The sequence below is a fragment of the Streptopelia decaocto genome (assembly GCF_964273445.1).
Source record: "Streptopelia decaocto genome assembly, chromosome: 8".
Taxonomy (NCBI): Eukaryota; Metazoa; Chordata; class Aves; order Columbiformes; family Columbidae; genus Streptopelia; species Streptopelia decaocto.
In genome coordinates, this window is record NC_138662.1 from 3,212,016 (window position 1) to 3,236,533 (window position 24,518).

The 24,518-nt window shown below is 40.7% G+C and overlaps 1 protein-coding gene across 1 annotated transcript in view; it reads right to left on the minus strand.

Moving 5' to 3' along the window:
* SLC6A1 (solute carrier family 6 member 1) overlaps positions 1 to 16,635 on the minus strand; it is a 60,489-nt gene extending 43,854 nt beyond the window's left edge. The window contains exon 1 of the mRNA XM_082059864.1: positions 16,533 to 16,635. The gene's annotated coding sequence lies outside the window, so the exon portion shown is untranslated. The remainder of the gene's footprint in view (positions 1 to 16,532) is intronic.
* Between the last annotated feature and the right edge of the window lie 7,883 nt (positions 16,636 to 24,518).

Here is a 24,518-nt window from a genome sequence, read left to right on the forward strand (position 1 = left end):
ACTGAAGTGCCTCCAACCAATAGAAGAAAGGCTACACTAAGACATCACCAGTTTCAGGCTTCCCATCATTCCTGTCTTCAAACCATCTGACCTTTTCCATGGCCACCTGTTCAAAGGGATGCACCAGCATGGGCATCAAATAACCCTATGGGATAACTATGTTCAGGACAAGGCTAGCACATTGTTTATTAGAAGGCCAAATTTTTACTTGCTTGCCACGCTTCAGAAGGTCCAACACTGCTTTGTACATTTGTATAGTCTGGTCTGTACTTTCAGGTTTGTTCAGAAAAAAGAAGCTTGTGCAACGGCTGTTAGGAAGTCATCACTCAGCTCAATGAAAGATAAGGGGAAACTGAGGAAAGCTGTTTTCTCTTATGCTACAAAAGCATTTGTGGGTATCAAGTGGTACAATTAAAAAGAAAAGAGTAAAACTTGTCTATTTCTTACAACTAATACATGAGAAAAAACAACTATGGTAGCATTTTTTTAAAACAATGTATGATGTTTCCAATTCATTCACAATATTTGCAAAGGGAAGGTCAAAGATTTGTATATCATTAAGAGTGTTGACAAAAGATCACCACTGGATTATATTAAATAATGTGTCCAAATTTTTCAAAGGAGACAAAAATACATATGTGTGCATTTCAGTGGGATTTAGGTGTCTGTCTTTCTTAAACTTCTAAGAAAAAGAAAAAAGTAACCCGAATGATTAATGTCTCCTTTGGTTCTGAAAGACTAGATTTAATTATGTTTTGGTCTAATGGTTGGCTCAGACTAGGAAAGGAAATATGGAGATGAGCACAGGAAAGGGATTACATCTGCCAATCATATCCACAAATAGCACTACCATTTTTGAGATCCATTGGACCAAATCTTGAAGCCTTTTATTAGCAAAGAAATTCCCATTAACTGAGAATGTTCCACACAAGACAGCACTCCATACCTGCATAATTCAGCTACTGAATACAAACTACTGTTTCTATCTCTTCCAGTATTCAATTTTTATTATGCATAACGTACTCCAGTGTATACAACAGCTCTTTTTAGGGCTTATCACTGCAAGATGACAAAGTGTCAGCTTCAAGCTACCCTTGAAGATTTCCCCTCCCTGTAAAGATGCCAATCTGAGATTCCACAAGCAAAGGCATGTTGTGTTCTATCACATGTCAGCAGCTATAAACAACAGCCTGAAGGGTGCTCCCCCCTCTCCTGTAAACAAAGGAAATCTTTATTCCTGTAGTAGTAGATCTTTCATGAAAACTGTGAATCTTGACTGCTACATGGCAGAGACAACTCACGCTCCTGCTAAATAAAGTTCCCTAGAAATAAACCATGATGTTGGAGACATTTATAGTTTAGACATGCTCAAACACAACTCATTCAATGGTATATTATGCATTTCAGGTTCCCCTGCACATCCAATCAGTGACAGAATTTCACCTCTGATTTTAAGGAAACTGTCATAATTATTCAAACAAAATACAGAGGCTTGTTCTAAATTGAATGCAGATTATTTTAGTTGGCTGTTCTACAAGTGGAAATATTTTGTGGCAGCAACAGTGACATCAGGTAGCTGAGACTGAATTAATCCTATAATAAAATAGGTGAAAGCAGCATTGTTTTGTGATGCCTGTCCTCTATAGAGAACAACAACCAAGTCAGCTTTCCTGTTGAGAATAAGGGCCCTTCCCCAGAAAATGTCATGGTGGCCCAGCTGCCATCCAGTCAACATTTTACACTTCTCATAACAGTGTCTAAATGCACAGCACTGCATCATCCACTTCTGTAAATGTACCACGGTGCAGCCATTAATTTCTGCAAAGATCCCCTGTTTTTTCATTGACACCTCCAGCCTCCCCTCCAGCTCCCCGATTCCCACTATAAGAGCTTCCTGCTGGAAAAGCCACACTCAATTCCTGGCAGCTGTGTGTAAATCCTCCATCTCAAAGGCAGGAATATCACAGAGAAAAACTGCTGTACCACTGACATTTATAGCTAGGACTACAGAATAAATCTTGATACAAACACAGAAGATAACTACACAATTACTTCACACAAACACAGCAAATGCCCTTAAAAAAATAAATAAGTAAACAAAGCAGTGTGATCTTAACTAGCCCAGCCCAGAAGTAAAGACAACTGGATGTAGTGAATCTGCAGACAGACTCAATGTGTTTCTCATGGAAACCCACTCAACATAATCATTGATAATATATCAGAATGTATGGCACCCATGTAAGTCTTCCTACACAAGCCATTTTCTCTTGAAGTGCATGAATACAGTGTTGATTAATAAAACTCTCTGGAGACAGCCATACATTTTGCTTTCAGACATGAGACAGGCTGACACACATGCCAGATGTCAAGTGTAATAATCACTTGTGTTCCTCATTCTGACCCAACGTTAGTTCTTAAACAACAATTTTTTGAGGGTTTGTTGTTCACTTTTGTTTGGTTTTAAATGGCTACAGCATTGCTCAACTCCCACTTTTTTGCTTGCTTACACTCCTAATCCAGAAGGAAGCAAGAAACGGTGACAAGTCTGAGGTACTGCAATTTGAGGTTGTCACCTGGTGCTATTCTAAGCTCTTCCCTCAGACCCAGCTTCTTCAAGGGGCCCTGGGCCAAATCCCTCACATTCTGGGTAAAGCCAAATTACTTAGAGCAGACCTGCTTGTTACCAGCAGCAGACCAAGTGGAATAAAATGGTGCATGAAGGACAAAAAGTGCCTGTGGTCATGTTCCTTGTCCATTCTTTAATTCCAAAGGGTCCAAGCAGGAGCAATGACTCTTGCAGCACCAAGCAGCAATCATTTCAGCACATTTCTTCCACTGATGCCAAAAGTCTCCTACGTGCAGCCAGGCAGGAACTTGGGCCTTGAGAGTTTGCATCTGCTTTCCAATGAGGACACCAGAGGATAATGCCAGATTTTTTCATTGTGGCCATTCCTTTGCAGTGTTAATTGCTTACACACCTTTCTGTCCACAATGGAACTACAACTGATATATCTTTGTGCAAGTACAGCTACTTTTCCTCATTCTGTGCTTCAACAACAGGAGTGGATTTGCGAACATCTTAGCTGGCCTCAATCTGCATACCTTTGTCAACCCCGAGGAAGAAAACTGCCCATAAATATGCACACTTTTTTGTTTTACTATAAGCTTATCAGTGTTACCCATCAATGTGATTTTTTTGATTGTCTTCATGGAGCAAGTAAGCAGCTAATCTTGACTGTAAATATATGAATCTGATTAATCCCCACAATACATTGTGGCAAAAACCAAGCTGCAATAGCTTTTGAGGCTGTCTGAATACAATACCTTTCAAGACAACATCTGTATAACCTCTAAAGAAGGAAGGTTATTTCCCCACCCCTCCATCTCACCTCTAACATCAGCACATCTATGAAGGAAAATAATTCATCTGTAGCCACAATACACACAGCTTCTAACTACCAGGTACATGGACATTCACATATGTAGCTGCCATATTTTAGGCACCTCTCAGCAATTCTTTAACCACTTGAAGCAAATCACAAAGTTAGCAGTTCTGCCCTTCAATGCAATTCAGTTGTGATTTTGTACAACTTCAAAAATAGTGGCAAAAGGAAAATGTAATGGTCTCATGAAAGAAAACCAGTATCTCACAGGATTCACTCAGAAAGCGTTTGTTCCTCAGAAATAAAATAGCTTTTGTGTTACTCAGAAGAAAAGGCAGCAAGTTCTTATATAAAGAACAAACTAAATAGGGTTGCCTTTCTAATACTGTCAGTGCTGGCACAGACGTGATCTGCAAATAATAGTGTGGAGTTTTTTAAATAGACTTCAAAAAATTATCTAGGAAATTTGTGAAGTTTTTCAAGGGTCCATCTAAGCATCCCTCAAGTCCATATTTGTCCATTACTAAACTGCTTTGGCCAAGATATACTCTTTTCAAATAAAAAACATTCTTTGATAATTCTCATTGAAATGTTCCCCACCTCCAAGAGTTTGCCTTCTTAATTAATCATTTACTTTTATGTAATCTGCATAAAGACAGACAGAAGTGGAATATAATGCCAAAGCTCAATTTTCAATATTAAAAAATATAAATCTATAATAAATACATACCACCTGGCACAGTTCAGTTCCCTTTTATGGGAGGAATTACACTGAGACAAATCAAAGTGTTCCATGGCCTCTCTAAATTGCTTTTGAACATTGTCCTTGAGCACCTCCAATTCTTTGTTATTTAAATCAAATGCAACTTCCATTGAGACTACACTATTGGTATGTCATCAGTCTGTAAATCCATCAAGTCCCTTGGAGAGCCTTGGCAACAGCTTTTGTAAATCTAGTGCTTCCTTGGAAACTCTTGTTGTGTAAAATCAAAATCATTTTTATGCTCAGTGGAAATTGATATACTCAGAGTAGCTGAATGCAAATGTGAGAAAACAATTTTCCTCACAGTCCTCCGAGTGTCGTTGTGAAGTAGAACCATCAATCTCCTTTTTCAGCCAGCCATGAAGATGAAATTCTACCACATGCATCTATGTATTGTCAAGTATTACTGCTTCTTATTGAAGGCTTAAAGGCTGCTATGAGCACTTGAAAAGGGAGTTCTGAAAGATAAACCACAGACAGACTCCATTTGCTTGTATTCAAAAAACCAGCAAAGCCCTTCCTCTGTTCCTCAGAGGAACCGAGTGCCAGGGCCAGATTCTCAACTAGTAAAAAAATACTGTTGATCCAGTCAAGTCACTGACCTTTCCAAGAGAAGCATTTGGCTTTCCTGCTGCTTTCTTCAGAAATAGTCATTCATATTCCCTCCCAACTATACCTGCTGATTGCTGGAACACTATCATATTAAATCCAGCAACCATCTTACATGCCAGAGTTTTCGTGGGTTTGGGGAATTTTGGCAGAATAGGGGAGAGGATGGCAGCTGCATTTCTTATCACACCTGCACACCCAAAATCTATTCAGCTACAGGGAACTTTATAATCACTCAGTTCCCACAGCTTTAGCCCAGTAAAAAAAAGGTAGATTTATAGAACGTTGTACACTAGATGTTACAGAAGACCTTAACAATCACCAGCAGCTTTCCATTCGGTGGAGTTGTACCAAGAAAAATCACCTAAGGGATAACAAGAAATTTGGTATATTTGGTAACCTATATGGTTTTCCATAGAATGACAGCAGCAGATTCCCCATCACATGTTTGTTATTCAGTCCCTCAAACTCTTCAACTTACATATTTTCTAGACCAAAGTAAAGATATCATTATATAAACACAGTCCCTGCCTTTGTCAAATGCAGCACTATTTGGACATTGAATATTCCTGAAGGTAATGCAATAGACTTACAGACATGAACACTGTAAAACACCACAAAGAATGAGCATATTCACAGGCATTTTTCATGGGCACTTTGAGCTATGCTGCTGTATGTATTTACAGACATTCATACATGTGCCCATACTTAAAAGCTGAGTATTTCTTGAAAACCATTATAGTACCAGGACAGTCCAAGGACAAACAAGTGGCAGTCAGTAACTGTGCCACAGCTCCATGTTCATTCAGAGCCATATTATCACCTTGTTAGGGTAACAAGCCATTTCCAGCTGGGTGCACAGTGTGGGCCAAAACAAGTCATAGCTGACAGCCAGTTTCAGTCTGCTCACTTTTATCCTTACTGAAGCACTTTCTAATCCAAGCAATCATCTCAAACATCATCAAGTGACAGCGGGAGCATAAATGACAGTAGGAAAATATAAGAACTGTAGAGTATATGCACACATACACATATATACACACACACAAACAGAGCAGGGGGGTGTGTGTATTTATATGGATGGCTGACACCAAAGTCAGGGAGTCTTACTAATAGCTAAGGCGATGTCTAATGTCCAAATTCACTATTTAGTTCGTTTACTAAATTGAACATACATTTTGTTTCAGAAAAAGACTAAGGATTTCACCCAGGAATATTACATGATCCCGGAAAATCTTACAGGGTTACAAAAGAAATTACAAACTAATGGCCTTAATTAAACATCTCAGAGTGCAGTGCCACTAGCCCCCTTCTATGTTGAAGTGGTCTAAAATGTAACTCTCTATAGATTACAAAGTAGGTGTCTTGGTTATAAACAGGCATCTAAGATGCCATCTCAGTTTATCTTGGCTGCACAAAACAAACCAACCCAGAACTCCAGAGAAGCTGATCCTGTACAAGCAATATTTTGAATTGGCAATAAAACTAGGTATTCTGCTGGGATTTAAAGCAGGAACTGTAGTCAAGAAAAAAACCAGGAACAGTAGTCAAGAATAACCTCAATGGATATCTGAGCACCACATTTGAGATGACCCATACTGATGAACAAAGCCACATAACCCTGCAAATAATGCCCAAAGGGCACAATAGTCTAGCATTTTTAAATGTGTCCTCTCAGACATGTTTCTGACAAATAATATCCCACATATATTTTAAGTTGCCCATCTCTCCTTCAAGATAAGTATCTTACTAGAGCAGACCCAGAAAACATCACTAACTCCCAGCTCCTACAGTTCTGATGCTTTTAAAGTAGATTCAAACACCACCCAGAGATTGAAACAGCATGAGGCAGGTAGGAAACAATATAAACCATCTCCAAAAACCTTGTAAAATCTATAATTACACAGTATCTTCTCTATCAGGTTTGCCAGGAATTATAAATAAATAAATAAATAAAAGAAAGCAGAGACCTTCCAATAAGTCTCACACATCAATGGCATGTTTTTGTTTTAACTTTTTTTATTGTTGAGTTATTTTCAATAGCTGCCAGAAATTTGTGTTCCGACACAGACTCCTCATAATGAAAAAATTTGGGAAAACAGATCTAAAAAAAAAATGTAAAGACTATGTATCCCCACACAGAACTTGGGAAAAGGAGAGTGGCGGGTCTGATTCAGTAACATTAGTAACTAAGGAAATCATGACTTTGACCATTAGAGGGAGGACAAGCAGCCAAGTGCCACTAGTCCTGCTGAAGGCAAGCAAGAGTTCCTGGCATCGCCCTTCCCTGGCAGAGGAGCAGGGTAGCACCAGAACAGTTTTAATTTGCATTATCTCATCTGCACAACCATCCAGAGCAATAGCGGACAAAACTGCTTTTCACTGAGGAATGAACGTGGCCTAGAGATCTCTGAGTCAAAGAAGCAGGATCCTGAAGCAGAACGTGAGGTTCTGCTGAGATCACATCCCAGGGCTGCCTTGCAGGGAAGCAGTACTTTGCTCAGTAAATCACCGACAGACCTTTGCTGATCTGTGCTGGTGACAATTCGGGCTATGGGGACAATGACTAGAGTTTCTCTGTTGTTACTCCAGGACCCTGAAAACTTAGTTTGCAGAATTAGAGTCAAACCAGTCCTGCTTCATTTTTTTTTTTTAAGGAAGATTGCGGATTATTTTATCAGCCCACTAGTACTACACTAACCTGGTAGACACTGCCACTCCGAAAGGTCTGATTTTCATAAATTTAAAGAAAAAAGCAGCTCCAACCTCTTTCACACAGAATTCCTCCAAATTAAAACCAGCATACTTTACCTTCCCACAGCTTGGTGAAATGACCAGTACTGCATCCATCGTCTTGGCTGTCAATGAGACTGATATTTCTTAATCACAACATTTTCAACAGCTACACCACTAACTAGATTAGTTCTTGACAAGCTGGAACAAAAATGAACTTTTCAGCAGCATACCAACAGAAGCAATGAAGTACACTGGGGAACCGTGATACTGTGCAGGTGCCAGGTGACAAGCAACCATACAAAACCTTATATAGGTGAAAGTTAAGTTTCCTAAGGCCTTCTATTGGTCTTTTAGCTCAGGGCACTCACCCATAGTGTCTCAGTTCCATTACTTCATTAACTCAGATTTAACACAAAAGTTAGGACACTGTCAACTCGACAAGCAAAGGCTGTGAACCTAACAATCCTCTCAAGTGGTTCTGACCCTTTCTTCTCTCACACGCAAAAAATCAACTTTTTTTTCAAATTAGCAAAGTCTCTCTGGATTTAGTCCAGCTGATAAGCTTCTCTCATTTGCTAGGTAGAACACACAGCACAAAATTTCTACAGAATTCAAGCAAACTTGCAATCAATATGCAGTGCAGATCTCTGCACTACAGCAGTTACATTATCTTGTGTGGCACATGCACCGTTCCCATGGCAACCAGCATCCTTCATCCAACTCCATTATTACAGCTATTTGAGGCTTTCAGAATCTCTGGTGTCCAAGCCCTGGCTCAGTGCTACTTTGTGCTAATAAGCCTCAAGAACAGATAGAAGAAGAAGAAAATACAGCAAACTCTGTTTTGCTAATCTATAAGCAACATTGAAAGCAAAAAGTGGCAAGGGAAATACAATTCAATCAGCTAAGGGGAAGCAACTCTTATGTAACTGTCTTCATTAAGCGAGACAAACAGAGAGCAAATTCACTACAACCTTTTAATTCCAGAAAAATTAACAGTCAGCTCAGTAAGTTTGTTGATGCAGAATGGCTTTGTAATAGGTATGAGGTACAGTAAGATTTTTTTGTCTCATCTATTACAATATTAATCACTGATATCAAATATATCTTTTTTTAAAAAAGGACAGTTCATAACTCTGTGTAGAACAGTTCAGAAAATAATTTGATTTTGACCTTTTTGTGATGTCCAATATTAAAGTTTTAAAGGGTTATTATCAAAATCTATAATCTTTATAGTATAATCTATATTTGGTTTATATGAATTGTCCCTAGACAGTTTAAGTAAGCTTTCTCTATCAATAATACCACTTTTTTTGGCATTTAAGCATTTCCACATCAAAGCATTACAGCAACCTCATTATGCTTTGCACAGCTTAATACAAAGTTTCTCTTAGTCACCAACCAGGGAATTTCAGGCAGAAAATAAATAACCTAATTTATTAAAGCGACCCTTGACAAATCATCCCTAAGTTGCTAGAGAGAGGTTTTATCCCTGTGAAATACACATGGGTCAGTAGGAACAGAAATGCTTTGAAGTTGGAGGGTTTGAAGGCTTCTAAAAAAATGTTAAAATAAAGGCGGCACTACACTCGAAAATGCCCTTACAATTGACAGAGGAGACTGATGCACTGCTGAATCCCCCTGATCTTTAACTACACTTCAGCTTAATTGTGGTCAGCACCTGTTCAAAAAGAACAGTATTTCTGTAAGGGTCTTCAACACCATCTATCCTCAGCTACATTGGCCACATACAGCATCAGACCAGGTGCATGCACTGCTGTTGAAGGAAACAAGGTGAAAGCAAGGTCAGTGTCTGGAACAGACCTATCAGGGAGATGAATGAAGGCAGCTGGTGCCACTCTCACAACACCCCTTACATCCACAGAGCATCCCAGCACTGAGATCAGCAAAGCCCAGTTTTCCATGGGCTCTACAAGCAGCTGGAACAGCAGCTCTCCTGAAGCTCACTGCAGTCCTCCTCCCTTCCACTCCTGCCAAAACAAACACTGTGTCCCAAACCAGAGCCCCAGAGTATCCCTGGCAGGTTCTGTTCTTTCCAGCTGAAGAGCAGTTCAGGGACAGTGACTGACATTACACTTGAAGAATGATTGTCAAGCATTAGTGTTTAACATTTCAATATTAGATTCTACAGAAAATAAGATCTAAACTTCCACTACTTGTAAATGAACATGCTAAGCATTAAGTAAATGTAAATACAACATGACTTGTTCACAGCTTCTGTTATTATTGTGTGTGCAGGGTGCTGTTTGCAACGAGAAAGCCACCTGACCTGCCGCTGCCCTCACCTCGTTGTTGTGCAGTGAGCAGGTGCAACCCAATGTCTTATTAGCTCTATGCCTGGTATCAGTCTCCAGGCTGACGCTGCTTGGCCAAAGAGCTGAATTCATTTCAGGAAAGTGAAGAAAGCACAATTACTATCTGAGAATTTAACTTCCATAAGGTTTAAGGGTCTTTACATTTGAGGCTGAAGCCATGTTGCTTTTCAGCTCTGGGACAGATTCTGAATTCTGCTCATGTTTGACAGCTAGAGAAATCAATGGAATTAAATTCATTTGCGCCATTTAAGCCCACAAAGAAGCTTAACATATTTAATCATATAGCTTTCTCCCATTACACAGTTTGCAAGAGGAAAAGATATGGAATTTTCCATCCACACCTTCCCTTTGGAACCTGCATAACAAGTTTGCACAACTCTCATTTTCTTGCTCATGAGATCAAAAACCTCTGTTTTCAGAGAAGATATGTGAGAGATGAGCCAGAAATGCCTAAACTGCTCCTGCTTTTTTTGTGCTTCACCTCAGCAATGGCCACTTACTTCCAGCTCAAATGCAAATTCTGCATCAGCCTCCTGTACGTGACCAGCAAGGGATCCTAAGATGGGACTGGCAGGTGAAGCAAAGCAGCAGACACAGCTGAGGGACATGACATTGTGCTACCTTGAAACCCATCTGCTAAACTAGACAGGATCTGTCACACAAGAGCAGCAAGATCCTTGAGGAACAGTATTTTTTCAGAAATGCTAAAACCCTGTTCAAATAATCCCAGCTAATTTTAATTTCGGAAGGTTAGATAGTACTCAGAAATTTCTCTAATTGCATATTCCTCAGAATAGACTCCTCTGGTTGCTCTGTAATCAAATCATCATTAAAGCATCTGTGTCATTTTATCTATCCCTTCCTGCTATTTGTAGCATCTACAGAAGGCAACAAAGATGCAGCATGCAAAATTTCCAGCATCAAGGCTCATCATCAGAGCAATAATAGGGATTTGTGCTAGTGTGACTGTCTGAGTGTCTCCTTAGGCTTTCATTAGCCTTTAAAAACAATTGAGGAAGAGCAGAATACTAAACAGTGCCCCCCTTGTTGTATCCACAACTGGAGGCCATGTTTTATTCCTGTGATACTTGTTTTTAAACAGCTGCCTCATTACATCTCAGCTTCACTGAGAAAACAGACATCTTAGCCTGAAATTAAGATATGTTACATAGCAGTATCACCTCGATAGAGAAAAATATTTTCTCTTTCAGCACTGTATCAGTTCTCAGAATGAATCTCCACTACATTTCAGCCAGGGAAAGGAAAAAAAAAAAAGACAACAAGCAAACCAATCCCCCTGAGCTGTATCACACAAGCCCCAATTAGCTAACTCTAGGGTTCAGACTAGCTAAGAGTTGGTGGTACGTGCCCTTTACCTTCAAGTACATGTAATATGTCACAGTTCAGAAGCAAGGCAATTGCATGAACTGTGCAAATTCTCCCCCTCCCCTCCAACACCCACTACTCAGAAGTGATAAAAATGCTGAACAAACTTCTCTGGGTAAACACTTTGCATCTTGAGCTTAGTTTTATCCACTTTACTTCAAAAGGGGGATGGGGGGAAATCGGAATTTCTTGCACAAGCAGAATTCAAGATCAGACTGGGAATACTTACATATGAATCTTCAGTTTGTATTGAATGCAATACACTGCATACTGAAAGCATATATTTTTCAGAAATGAAATAGTGATTTATTTATTCACCACTGACATGACTTCTTCCTTTCTTCTGCCCTAGATTTTAATCTTGTTACACGATTTTGTAAAGTTAGAGAATTAACTTCAACTGCTTGATAAGCATATGAATACAACTGGTATCAAAACTACTGACTTTATGCTGTATGCCTTCCATTGTAACTTCATTCTAATTAAACAGTAAATGTTATTTTATACTGAAAAGAGTCAATTTACACAAAGATTATTCTAAGACAGTGCCTCAAACTAAAATCAGCATTAAGTTTGCTAACAACACATCACATCTTTTAAAATATAAAGATCAAAACTAGAACAAAATGAAAATTTTCCAGCCTCACAAACCACTCTATTAATAGCTTCTATTTTTGGATGATGAATTCTTTCAGAAATTATTTTGAATGGAAAAGTGATTTGGGAATAATTGATACCTAAATACGCTTAATTTGAGTCTTAAAGAGACGATTTTTTCATATTTAATAGATAAGCACCATGTAAGGCCTGCATCTGGATTTGATTTCTTTTAGGGTTTTTTGGTTGTTGTTGGTTTTATTGTTGCTTTGGGTTTTACACAGACAAGAGTAGCACATTGGAATTCCTACAGAGTAAGACAAACACAAGACTCCTGAAAGCCCAGAGCAATGATTCAAAGCATCAATTACAGCTGAAGTCAAAAGACTCCTTACGCCCTGTGGGTTCCCACAGGGTTCGTTATCAGCAGGGCTGTCATTAACCCAATACAAAGCAGAACTACCTTAAGAGAGTGGCATTTTCTGCCCATTTCAGTCTGATCAGAGTAGCAGCATGGAAACCTCAGAACGCTGATGGAAATGGTTGGGTCTGTTTCCTTGGGGAAAAGCCAAAGCATGACCTCTCATGCTGATTTTGTTCCAGTGCAGCTGCCAGCAGCATCTAGCCCTTGGTTTGCAGATGACATCAGCTCTGTTGGGGACGTGGTCAGTGTATTCTGTGCTCACAAGCTTGCATATTGGCCAGATCTCAAACAAATACAATTATTGCAAAATACATTTGTGCATTTTTTTTTTTTTAAAGGGGATTCTTGGAGAGTAAAAATGTCATGTTACATTGTGTGGCTTCCCTTCTTCAAATTCCTTTGCAACAAAAAGGAGGGTAGAACATATACAAAAATACATTTTTAAATTATATTACTTTCTAGTATATACGGGACCAAATCCTCCCTGCGTTCTGTAAATAGTGCTCTTTATGCAGCTGGCAGATCTTTTTCATCAATAAAGGAGATCCAGGTGTAGATAATTTGCTTGTAAGGTTACCTTCCAATCTGACTGAAAAAAACCACATTTCAAATACCCAATTGCTAGTGTTGCCCTTATAAAATGCTCACACAGGAGGTGCGAGAAAGTCTCAGGTTTTACACATGCTATTTTCCCCTTAAAAATCTAAATTAAAAGAGGTAAATCAAATAATCCACTTGGTATCTGCATCCTACTCTGACAGAGAGCTTACGACAAAAGCCAAAGTTGGGGCTGAAGCACTGGCTGTCCTCACCCTGACAGCCCAAGGACGTGTTGCCGGAACTGCAGAACAAAACGTCTCAGTGGCTACAAGTTCTGAAGAGTATCTATTGTGGGTTTTTTTAAAGCCAGATATCAGATAATTCACCTGTGACCTGAACATAGCTTAATCTTGCAGTAGATAACAAAAACCTAAATATTGCCTTTCTTATTGCTGTTCGTACAACAAAAGACTTTGTTGCCTTGTCTGTTGTTTTAGTGAGCCACTGCAACAAGTGACCTTGTCTTTTAAGTGAGACCTGTCAGAACTGTCAAGTGTTCACAGTCTTTGTCTATGTGGCCACGTCTGCTCTGCCTTCGCCTGTTCAACGAGGTCAGGACTGCAGCACCAACCTCCCGTTCCAAGCACTCGGAACGCCTCGGAGGTGCACTGCTTTCTGCGGTTTATATAACCAAGTGTGTCACCATATTAAAAGCACAACCATGCAAATGTCACAGATGACCATCTAAGACACAGTTGAAAGGCACAGATATATCCCCAAGTCCAAATTCATTTTTCATTTCCAACATTCAAGGCAAGCATGAGTTAGAAGAAATCATGGTAAGAAGAAAATCCTAAGATAACTTGGAAAGAAATTGTCACCAAGGATTCTCTTCAGAGATGATATTTTTTTTTTTCCAAATCACTTGTTCGTAGTTGAGTCATCCCAAAAAGCATCTTAAGCTTGTGGAAATTTGTCACTGCATATAGGGTGATGAGTGCAGAATTCTTACAGATTATTTAGAAATTTCCTTTTTGCATCCGTAGCTTGGATTGCACTTACATGGTGAATAGATTCAAATGTACAATCAAAAACCTCTTCCCCCACCACCTTCCTACTTTGCTTGTTCCCAGTCCTCAGGTTCAATTACAACTCTGTTATACTTAATAGTGCCATCAATGCTGCAATAGTTTAGCAATAATAGAAGCGTCACATCAGCAGTCAGTATCTTCGGTAAATACTCCTCCATGCTAACAAATAATTGTTCACTTTTGAAACGCCTGTTAGCAGCCCACAATATTCATTAATCAGGTGAGACTGGTGTACACAGCCTCTAAATGTTGTAAGAGACAGACTCAGCTTTTAACTTTACCAAATGAAACTACATATTCAATAAGGCAGACATAAAAATTGCTTCATTTCTCCCTTTTCCATGTGCATAAGAAATAGCAAGATTCACACACATAAAATACACGTAGCCCTGTCTAGAGTATTTCAAACTCACTGGGTATAAAGAAATTCAGGATCAAAAAATAACTATTTATCATGAAAACAACTGTGTAAAAATTATGCAGACCCGTGCTCATATAAACACACACGATAAAAATAAATCTGTAAAAACGAGCAGTCCATGCTGATCATCACCAAATGACATCACCTTGAACCGCAGAAGAAATTTTTAAAAACTGGCAATTTCTTACACATTCTATAAAATCTAAAGTCTTGGAACTCTCTTACAAGAAGTTCCCTATGATGCCAGTGTTGATATTAAAATGTTTCAAACTCAACAACGGCTAAATTATGCTACCTAGCTAGGAATAAAACAAACAAACAAACAAACAAAAGAAATAAATTGAGCTGTCAATTCTTAACACAGTAATTTCTGACAGATTTCATCCATTTACCATTAGGACTGAAAGTTATTTTGGCAACTGAAGGAAGATAGCAGCTTGTGTTTTCTCTGTTCTCCCTGCTTCACCTAAAGTAAGTAGATTCCCACACATTAAGTGACTTAATCCTGAACAATGCTGAAGCTCCACACACCCAATTAAAGTCAATTTGAACAGCTCAAGCTGAGTGTCTTTGAAATTCAAGTCACTTTCCCACCTGCACGCAAATTTAATAACTCCAAGTTTTAAGTCACTGCCCTTCACGTCTAGATCTCCACATTTAAAACATAAGCTGCCAAATTCGTCAGATTTTGAAGAGACCAGGATCAGCCACTGTCCCTTTAATGTTCCACTCAGTCTCCAAAAGGAAGGTCTTTTTACTAGAGCTCAGTGTGATTCACTGGAATTTGCCAGGCAGGTCAGGAAATCCCCTGAAGCAGAGGAAGAATATTAAAGAGATGGGACATGTATATCAAATCTCATTACTCTTCTCTTATGAGAATCAATCAAGTGAAAGGACGTGATGATGTCATTATGACATCATTTACTTTGGGATTAGAAATTCATAGCTACTTAGCAACCAAAGCTGTCCAATACAGAAGAGACCCAGTGGGAGATGTTATCATCTGACCCATTTACTACAGGAGGAATATTTGTCAATTCTTCTTTCGACACTTCATAAAACATCCAATAACTTAAGAACCCCATCGTTTCAAATACAGAATATTATAAATAAAACATTTTCTCTGAACATTTTTTATTGTTAGTATCCACATAGCATCTAATATGCATGTTGCCTCAGTCATCTTCCTTTTCACCTTCTCATAAATCAGAACCTTAAACACACACACAAAAAAAAGCTTGTGCTAAACGTACTCTATTATTTTAAGAACTACAATCTCCATCAGAAACTCAAACCCTGTATAGTCAAGGGAGTCTAATATAATTGAATAAGAATGCAAGCTTTGAAAGCATGTTTATTTTGATAAACTAAGCTGAAAACATGTAGCATCCGTCAGAAATTTCAACGAAAATAAAAAACAGAAAGCTTTGTGCATGAAAAAAGAATTGGTCACGCTACTTCTGTGGCTATTTCTGGGACCTGAAAATGGTTTGATGCCCGGAATCTATGCCTGACCTGATTTTCTTCAAAGTTCACTCATCTCTGTTGAAAATATACTTTAAACGAGTTCTAAAGCAACTGAGCAAAGATAATACGTGAACTGAAATCACAACTGAATCTTCAAATCCATTATCAACAAGCTAGAAACAGAGCACTGGACTGACACTTGACGTTTTCAAATCCAAGCTCTGCTACAGACCAGCACAGCATCGGAACGCATTTAATATTAAACGAAATAAAATAAAACACTGCACCTCCTGGAGGTAACTTTTATTAAGGTGGGGCTGTTCGGGATTTCCATGTCAAGGAGAGCCGAGGGGCGCCAGGCAGGACCCGCAGACCCCGCTCTCCGTTCACAGACCCCCGTGCCCCGCTGAACACACACACGGACGGACGAGGCTTGAACGGGTCTCGGCACCGGCTGCCCGAGCGCTTATAGAAACGACGCGGAGCCCGCCAACCCGCCGGCACGCGGAGCCGCCGACAGCGCGGCGGCAACAGGCGCGCGCCCGCGGCCGCTTCCCGGGCGATTCACCTCAGCGGCTCGGCGGCCGCCCCAGCTCCTCCGCGGGGCCGCCGCTCCCCTCCTCTCAGACGCCGCCAGCACCGCCCCAGCCTCCTTCTCCCGAGAGCGGCCGCGACGGCGGGGAAGGGCGCGAAGCACCGCGGTGTCCCCAGGGCGCTGCGGGGCCGCGGAGCGGGCACGGGAAAGAACTGAAGTTTGCGTTCGGACGCGCACACCCTACCTGCCGCCGTGGCGGAGGAGAAGACAGAAGAAGAGCCGCCGCTGTTGCCGCTGCTGCCCGGCCCGAGCCACCGGCGCTGCCCTCCGCGAGCGATAGTAATGTTCATTTAAAGCTCGGCGCCCGCCGCTCCGCCGCGCCCGCCCCTCACAGCAGCGCCCGCGCAGCAGCGGGGCCGGCCGCGCGCCGCCCCGCCCCGCCCCCGGACCCGGCACGCCCCGCCCCTCACGAGACCAGCGGCCGCGGGGGCGCGAGGGCCGTGCGTTGCCGCTCAGGCCCGGTCCGAACCCCCTCAGACCCGAACCCCTTAGACCAGGGCCCATCGGTCCCGTCGCTCGGTGTGAAGGCGACACCAACTCGCCCCTTCCCCCTCGTCCGTCTCCGGGGGGCTCCAGCACCCGCTCAGGCAGACATCGGTTCCCTGGAGCCGTTCGGCCGGTTTCCCCTCGGCCTGAATTAACAAAAGCTGGACAGAGAAGGACGACAAGTCTGGGGAGGTGCTTAAAAAAACCTAACTTTTCTGCCGGAGTTCGAGTGGTGTGTGTTTCTGACTGGAAAGTTATTTCAAACAGAAAAGCTTAGAACTGTTTTTTGAAAGTGCTGAAATGTAGATGCGTTTCCGAACTACCTCAAAAATGTCTAAGTGTAGAAAAATACGTGGTTGGAATCTCCGCTTCCTTGGGATGCTTTTCAATTTGGTGTGAGATTTGCAGTCAGGAGGGCAGGTTCCCCAGCAGAGGCCGGGGCGGGTGAGCCCAGCACAGCGGGCACAGGCTGGAGCAGCCCCGTCCCAGGTACTCCCTGTGTCACACCGTGTTCCACCAGGGACAGACACATCCCAGATGTCCAGCGAACATTAACAGCTACAAGAAAAAGCGCTAGCGCCTTTGACTTCCCAGGTAACTTTGAAATGAGTGAACAACAGTGACAACTGGCCAGAAGATCCAACCAAAAGATCACCTGCTGAAGAGTTTTTCACGGTAAGCCATCAGTGTAGTAGAAGAGTCAAACCCATGTTTTTTCCTGTATGTTTCACTGCATTAAAGCACAGCGTCTGTTGTTTAGAAAGTGAAGTAACATTCATGATCTCTGCTAACATCTGTTGTCTTCCAATACACAAAATTGGTAACAAAACCAGCAATGTGCATTGCACTGTCAACTTGTCAAGTCAGGAAGACCTCACCTCCTCCACTTCCTCTCAGCAGATCTGGAGGAGATTTTTGGTTATTGTTTACCCCATTGGTAGGTTATGAACCCACCTCAAATTTTGTCTGTTTTCTCAATGTCTACATTGCTCTGTGAGTGTAAGTATGTTTTGTGAACTAGTATTTAACACTATAATAATACACCAATAGAAATAAAAACACTGATCTCTATTACTAGGATGTGCAGATAGAGAGGATACATCTCATAAAATTGGCTAATTACCATTTTGAAACCCAGCTAATTGTGCAGGGGTTGCCAGATTGCTCAAAATCTTCAATGACTTTCTTGTGAGTTTTAATGTGGAAAATATGTTAGCAGTGTTTAATACTGTTGCCCATTAATTACAAGGAATATTTATGCTGAAACTAATAACTGGGTTGTCCTGTAATCCACCATAATAATCAGAAATTTTCTTTCCCCATGTGGCTTAAAAAGGTAATAGCTAATGATATTCTAGCTGTCTGATTAATACAGCGTCAATTAATAACTACTGCTCTGGGGTCTCAATTATTACTATAGATTTTGCTACTGACTAGCACTTGATTAGGCCTCAACTTCCTCATAATGCCATTGTCCTTGGGTTTAAGCTAAGTACTGCTTTCTGATTGACTTGGCTTTTTCAAAATATAGTATATATTCTGTTGTTGGGACCTGTGCCCAGAGTGGTACTGAGTATTCAGATCACTTGAGGCTGGTACTTAAACAGGAGAGCTACCTTTCTCTGGGCATGGATGAGCCATGAGTACAGAAGAGGCTGCAGCCCTCACCACTCAGTTGGCATTGTCGGGGAAGACATCTGGGGGTTACCTGCCGTGTTGCGGCTGTGTGACTGTCTGGCTTTCCTCTGCACTAGTTACGACACAGTGGGGTTGGCTGTCCTTTGCCTCCATGACAATTTGCATTGGTAAAGTCAAAACTACGATTTGAAAATTAGCTACATAAACTAGGCACCTGCAGCTACAGGTAGAAGATTTTGTACTACTTCTCATGTTTTGGAATGAGGTGCTTTAGCTTAGATGTGTTTCCTTTTACTTGAAAGCTCCAATTTTGCAGAATAACTTGAGATTAAGAGAATAACTTCTGTGTCAAATTCCATTAATAGCCAACACTTTGCAGAGCAAACCTAGCGCTATGGTTCCTGATGTAACCTACATTTCAGCAGAACACCTGTATTAATACAGTAAATTTTAAGATCACCTCAATTCAGTTTGATCTGACTATGGTCCATGAGAGATCTGGGAAGTTAAAATTACCCTACTGATCTAATACACTTGGAAATAGGTGCTGTAGTATCACAGAGCCAAAATGCTAAGCCATATTGCCTGCCTTCCTACCTATAGCTTTTTCCTGACTGCATCCCTTGAAAGGAAGAAGTCTGTGATTTGTTTTGGAGGTTGTGTCATAATCTCAAACTATATAAGCTTTAGCTGCTATGAGAGGTGTGACAGGGTCCAGTGGAAAGTCCTACTTAAAATTGGATGTCATGCTATAGTTCATTGACTTAAAAAAGATCTGCTACTGTTCCATCATAATTCAGAGATTTGGGGGACTGCAGTTGTACTGATTTACGAGGCATGCAGACGTTTCCAAGCTCACTTTAAACTAAAAGCCATGAGAATATGGCATGGATTTCAGCGCAGGCTGCACAAGCTTGTGGTGCTTTTGACACTTGTGCTGCTCTTGGTACCTACACATAAAGATCACTGTCCGTTTAACTTACTAAGCATTTGATTTTTAATGCTGTTGTATGCCGCAGAATTCCTTGCAAACATCTAAGAAAAGGGAGCTCCTGTTTAAAGAAGCTCCTGTGAGGGAGGAAAACTACAGTTTCCCCTGAGTTTCCCAGAGATTATTTATAAATGTGCTAGGCTTCACCTGCTGTCTTGGCAAGCTGATCACTCTGAAGCGCATATGTGGGGAATCTGTTGAACAAATGGTTCCTGGATGCACACACCTGTCTCCCTAGGGGTGTGACTGTGCTGGCTCCCCCGAAGGACCTGTTGGGTGGGTGTGGGCTTGGCCTCGTGCCAATGCAGGCATCTCTGGGAGAAAGACAGGTGCAAGTTTGGAGCATCCCACTGTCTAGTCAGTTCTGAGGGGAGACTTAAGATTCACGTGTGGTACAAACTTGCCAATGGGACTCTACTGTCACTTCCACGAATTTGGTGTAACCTGGCTAATCTGGAGAGTCAAACAGTGTGCATTTGACAAATGTTACTGAGGCACTGTCTTAGTGATCTAAGAAAGGTGATATTAGAGGTTTAAGAGCTAAAATCCTAAACGTGAGTTGAGGAAACTGAAAATGAGTGTAAACCGAAAGGTGTTATCTGCAGGCCTGAAGAAAGAAGACAGTTGCATTGATAGGTACAAGGCAACTCAGTACTTGTTTTGGCAGTTTTAAGAACTATTGCTGTCACTGTGTTTGCACCAGTTTTAATGCTGCTAAATCTTACAAGCTACAGTGCTGTATTTTTAATGCTATTCTAGATGACATGATAAATAGACTGTTGCTCTGATCATTCTATTTGTCAACTGCTTAAACAATTCCAGAGTGTAATTATTCCAAAAGGTAATTGTTTATTTGCCAAAAGGAAAACACATCCCTGTGGTGTAGTTTGGGGTATTTTTTTTGTGGTTTTCTTTCTTTGGTTGTTTGTTTTCCTTTTTGTTCTTTTGATACTGCAGCTTTTGATGGTTAGATATCAGATAGGAACTAACAGCAGATAACAGATCATGCACTGAGTAATTTACCATATTCAAGCACCATATCCTGCAGTAGCAATTGACCTTTGTTGCAAATAATATGCTGAATGGTCAAGGCTTGTGTCATTACTCTTTTGGGTATAAGTCATCAGATCTCAAAAGCTCAGCAAGGTTATGGCTGGTCAGGACTTGGATAAGAAATGTGATCACACAGGTGCTGCATAGTGTGATATTATAATACTTACTGAGCAGGAAGGTGCTCATATGGAGTGTTGGAACTGAATCACCTCAGTCCTAAGCTTCTGGCTAGCATTTTTCATGCAAGATCCCCTAGCATTCTGCCTGTACTAGGTAACATAAGACTAATACACATTTCCCTCACCCAGTTCTTATCTGAGAAATAATAGCTGAGTTTACACCAGTGTTTCAGTTGACTTTTTCGGAGACTCTTTCCTTCTTGCCCTTTCTCATTGCACGGAGCCCTGTGTTGTGATGAGCAGGTGCTGTGTTCCTTCTTGGAAGTGGTTGCACTGCAGAGATTAAAGAACATCCACCCTCATTTGATCTCCATTGCATGAATATAATTAAGCACAGCATTTGGCCAACTTTTTATCAAGAGCTCTTGGAGCCTTTGGGATGAAATATGCTATTATAATTATAATTTGCTATTAATTATGTGTTGATTAAAACCAGCAGGAATGTGTGTCACTACGAAAGCTACCCATATCTCCTTTTTCACAGGGTCAAACAGCAATGCAAACTTTATATTGCTTTGGCAAACTTGGTTTGGATTTGTAAGTATTTAGCTATTACAATTTAACTTGTGCTCCTTATACCTTATCTTATTCAACATGAAGTGGAGAAGCAGGGAAACTAAGAAGTCTTGCTGCCATTTTTCACTAACTTGCTTTCCAGGCTTCAGTGCCATTTCTGACCCACAAGTACATATAGGGTAGTTAATTGTCTGTCTGTTTGAAGGACTCTCAGGTGCAAATGAAAATACTGAGACTTATCAGCATCACCTCAACTGTTAAAGTGACAGTAAGAAATACAGCAACCAGATGTAACCAAGGGAAGGACTTCACGACTTTTTAAAGGTGTCTGGCCAGTCTTCCGCAGGCAGTGCTGTGGAGATTGCTATCGTGAAGCATCTCCACTAACAGAAACCTCTGTGTTGTGAGTCTTGGCTTTGGGAGGACCAAAGGCAACTTCTGCAAGCTTGGACAGTTTGGAGCCTGATGCAAAGTACCCTGAACTCAGTGGGAAAAAGTTTCTCATTGACTTTGATGATGATGTTTGGAGCAGGTCCCTAATAATAATTGCATTGGAGCGTAGCCATAGCGATTGCTATTAGAGCTAGGATTTGGCCTTCACAGATGATGATAAATAATCTAATGATTATTATTGCACTTATTTTTGCATTTCTATAGCATTAAAAGGCATTCATAGTGTTTTGTTATATTTTTACATCTCAAAGAAAGTTGGCTTGAATTGTGTTTTAAAAAATAGCTTACATCTGTCTTGGCTTTCAAGAGCAGTTACTGGGCTGATAACATCTGGAAGGGAAAGAAAACTATTGCATACAAGGGCAGATACTAAGTATAGCAGGGACAAAAGATCTGAGCTCCTCATCAAACCATTCAAATAAAGGAGAAGAGACTATAGAGGGCCTCATCTGGCCAAGGAAGTAGCAAAAGCCAGTTTCATCAGGGACAATAGCTGTGAAGATGGTGGCAGTGCCAACGTTTCCTGTCATCCAAAAAAGTTTTCAAAATTTCCTTCTTCAACACGCTGTGCTTCAAACCGTCAGGGATCCTAGCACTAAGGCTGATCATTACAGTTTTTGGCATTAGCTAAAGATAGATTATTTTTTAAATGAAATTAAAATTATTTTCATACCTCAAACCATGTCAAACTCTTGACTTCCACAGTGGAAGTTCTGCCATCTTAACTTCTTCTGGTAATTTGGTATACCATTTCTGGAGTTGGGATACCCTCATCCATGTGTCAGGTATTAACATCCATTCAAAAATACAAGTATTAAAATCTTAACTGTGATTTTAGTATGCAGAAATATTTAATGGACTTACTGCCATTTTAGGAGCCTACCAGCATTTTGCATTTTCTCCTGGCACTGTGACTGTATTCACTGGTGTGTTTGTAATGCCTGTTCAAGATAGTTAGGCACGTTAATTAGTTCTAGCTCAATAGTGCAATATTTTCAGTATTTTGATGCTGCTTTTTTTTTTTTTACTCTTTCTCTAGTGTGCTTTCTCCTCCAGTAGAATATTCAAATAACTTTTAAAGTGACCTGAAGAATCTGGATTCCCAGCAGCCACCTCTTTCAACGACGTTGTGCTTTGCAGTTTGACAGCACATCCATTTAAATTACCTAGATGGTTTTGGTTTTGTCTCTGAATTGATCTGGCTCTTTCTTCAGTCTCTGTACTTAAGTCAATACACATCAAAAGGCAATGGGCACCAGAAGGAATACCAGCCTGTGGCCACTCCTGTGCTGAGAACAGTGCCATGGGAGGTGCTGTGGTTCAGTTAAAGCAAAACCAGAGAGCCTGGCTGCTGTGGCGCAAGTATTTTCTGTTGTTCCTTTCACAGGAGTAAGAGCATTAAGCCCCGGTGTTCTGGCCATATTCCAACCTGGGTAATTACATTCTGACTGCCCTGTATTTTCATTGCAGCTGTAATTGTTCAGCACTTCCTGCTGAACTGTTTTTGGGTAAGATCGAGTTAGTTTTTTCATAGTACCTGGTATGGTGCTGTTTTTTTTTTTTATTTGTGACAAAACCAGTTTTGATAATGTAGGAATGTTTTAGTTATTGCTGAACAGCACTTACACAGCATCAAGGCCTTTTCTGTTTCTCACATTTCTCTGTTTCTTTGCCAGCAAGTAGGCTGGGTGTGCAGAAGAAGTTGGGAGGGACACAGCTGGGACAGCTAACCCCAGCTGACCAAAAGGATGTTCCACACCATATGACATCCTGCTCAGCAATAAAAGCTGGGGGAAAGAAGACAGAGGGGTGGAAGACATTTGGTGCTATGGTACTTGTCTTCCCAAGTAACTATTATGCATAACGAAGCCCTACTTTCCTGGAAATGGCTAAACATCTGCTTACCAATGGGAAATAGTGAATGAATTCCTTATTTTGCTTTGCTTATGCACACAGTTGGTGCTTTACCTGTTGAACTGTCTTTATGTCAACCCATGAATTTTCTCAGTTTAGATTGGCCAAGCTCCCTTGATACTAGTTTGCAGAGTGGGGATACCGCAGCACAAGTCCATAATAAGTGAGGACTGCATGTATTCCACTGTCACTTATGAAGTTTCTGCTTGATTTGTAGTAAATAATAGTTACAGGGGGTTTGTGTTAGTTTGTGTTTTTTTTTTCTCTCCCCTATTGTGTGATCTCTTTATGAGGCAGTTCATCAAACAGAGATACAGAAAGAACAATAGAGATAAGAGCAGGTACTGCCAGTTGATGCAGCTTATGAGAACAGCTGTCCAGTTAACATGATGTTGAATTTGGGGTTCGATTTATGTGAGAAAAATCTACAAGGGAGGAAGTGAACTTCAGCAGCTGGAAATACATTTTGATTACACTCTGATTAATTTCCTGGGGAGAGGGTGAGACACTATCATTTTGCTAAAATGTGCTAAAGCATTTTTTGTCCTCTTCTGAAGTTTTCAAAGCTGTATCCTTGCAAAAACATTGGAGTCCTCCATAACGAATTTTCGCTCTCTGTTTATTTGGAGACTTAACTCTAACCCCAAATGTGATATTTGTAGCCCACCAACAAAACTTTTTATGAAAAGCCTGACTGTTCTACTGATGTTCTTTTCAGTTGAATTGGGTGCCTGATAAATAGGAAACCCCTTGCAAAAGCAGTTCTAGAATCAGTTTTTTGTGGCAGAACAGGAAGGAAAGAGGAAAAACAGTTAAGCAGCTACAAGACAATTGATTTTCACTGGGAGAATAAGCAGGTATTACGTATTCCAGTTTTACTTAGGTTCTACTGATGATGTTGATTGTATGCTCCTATTAGCACGGTGTCTCACATTTTGCT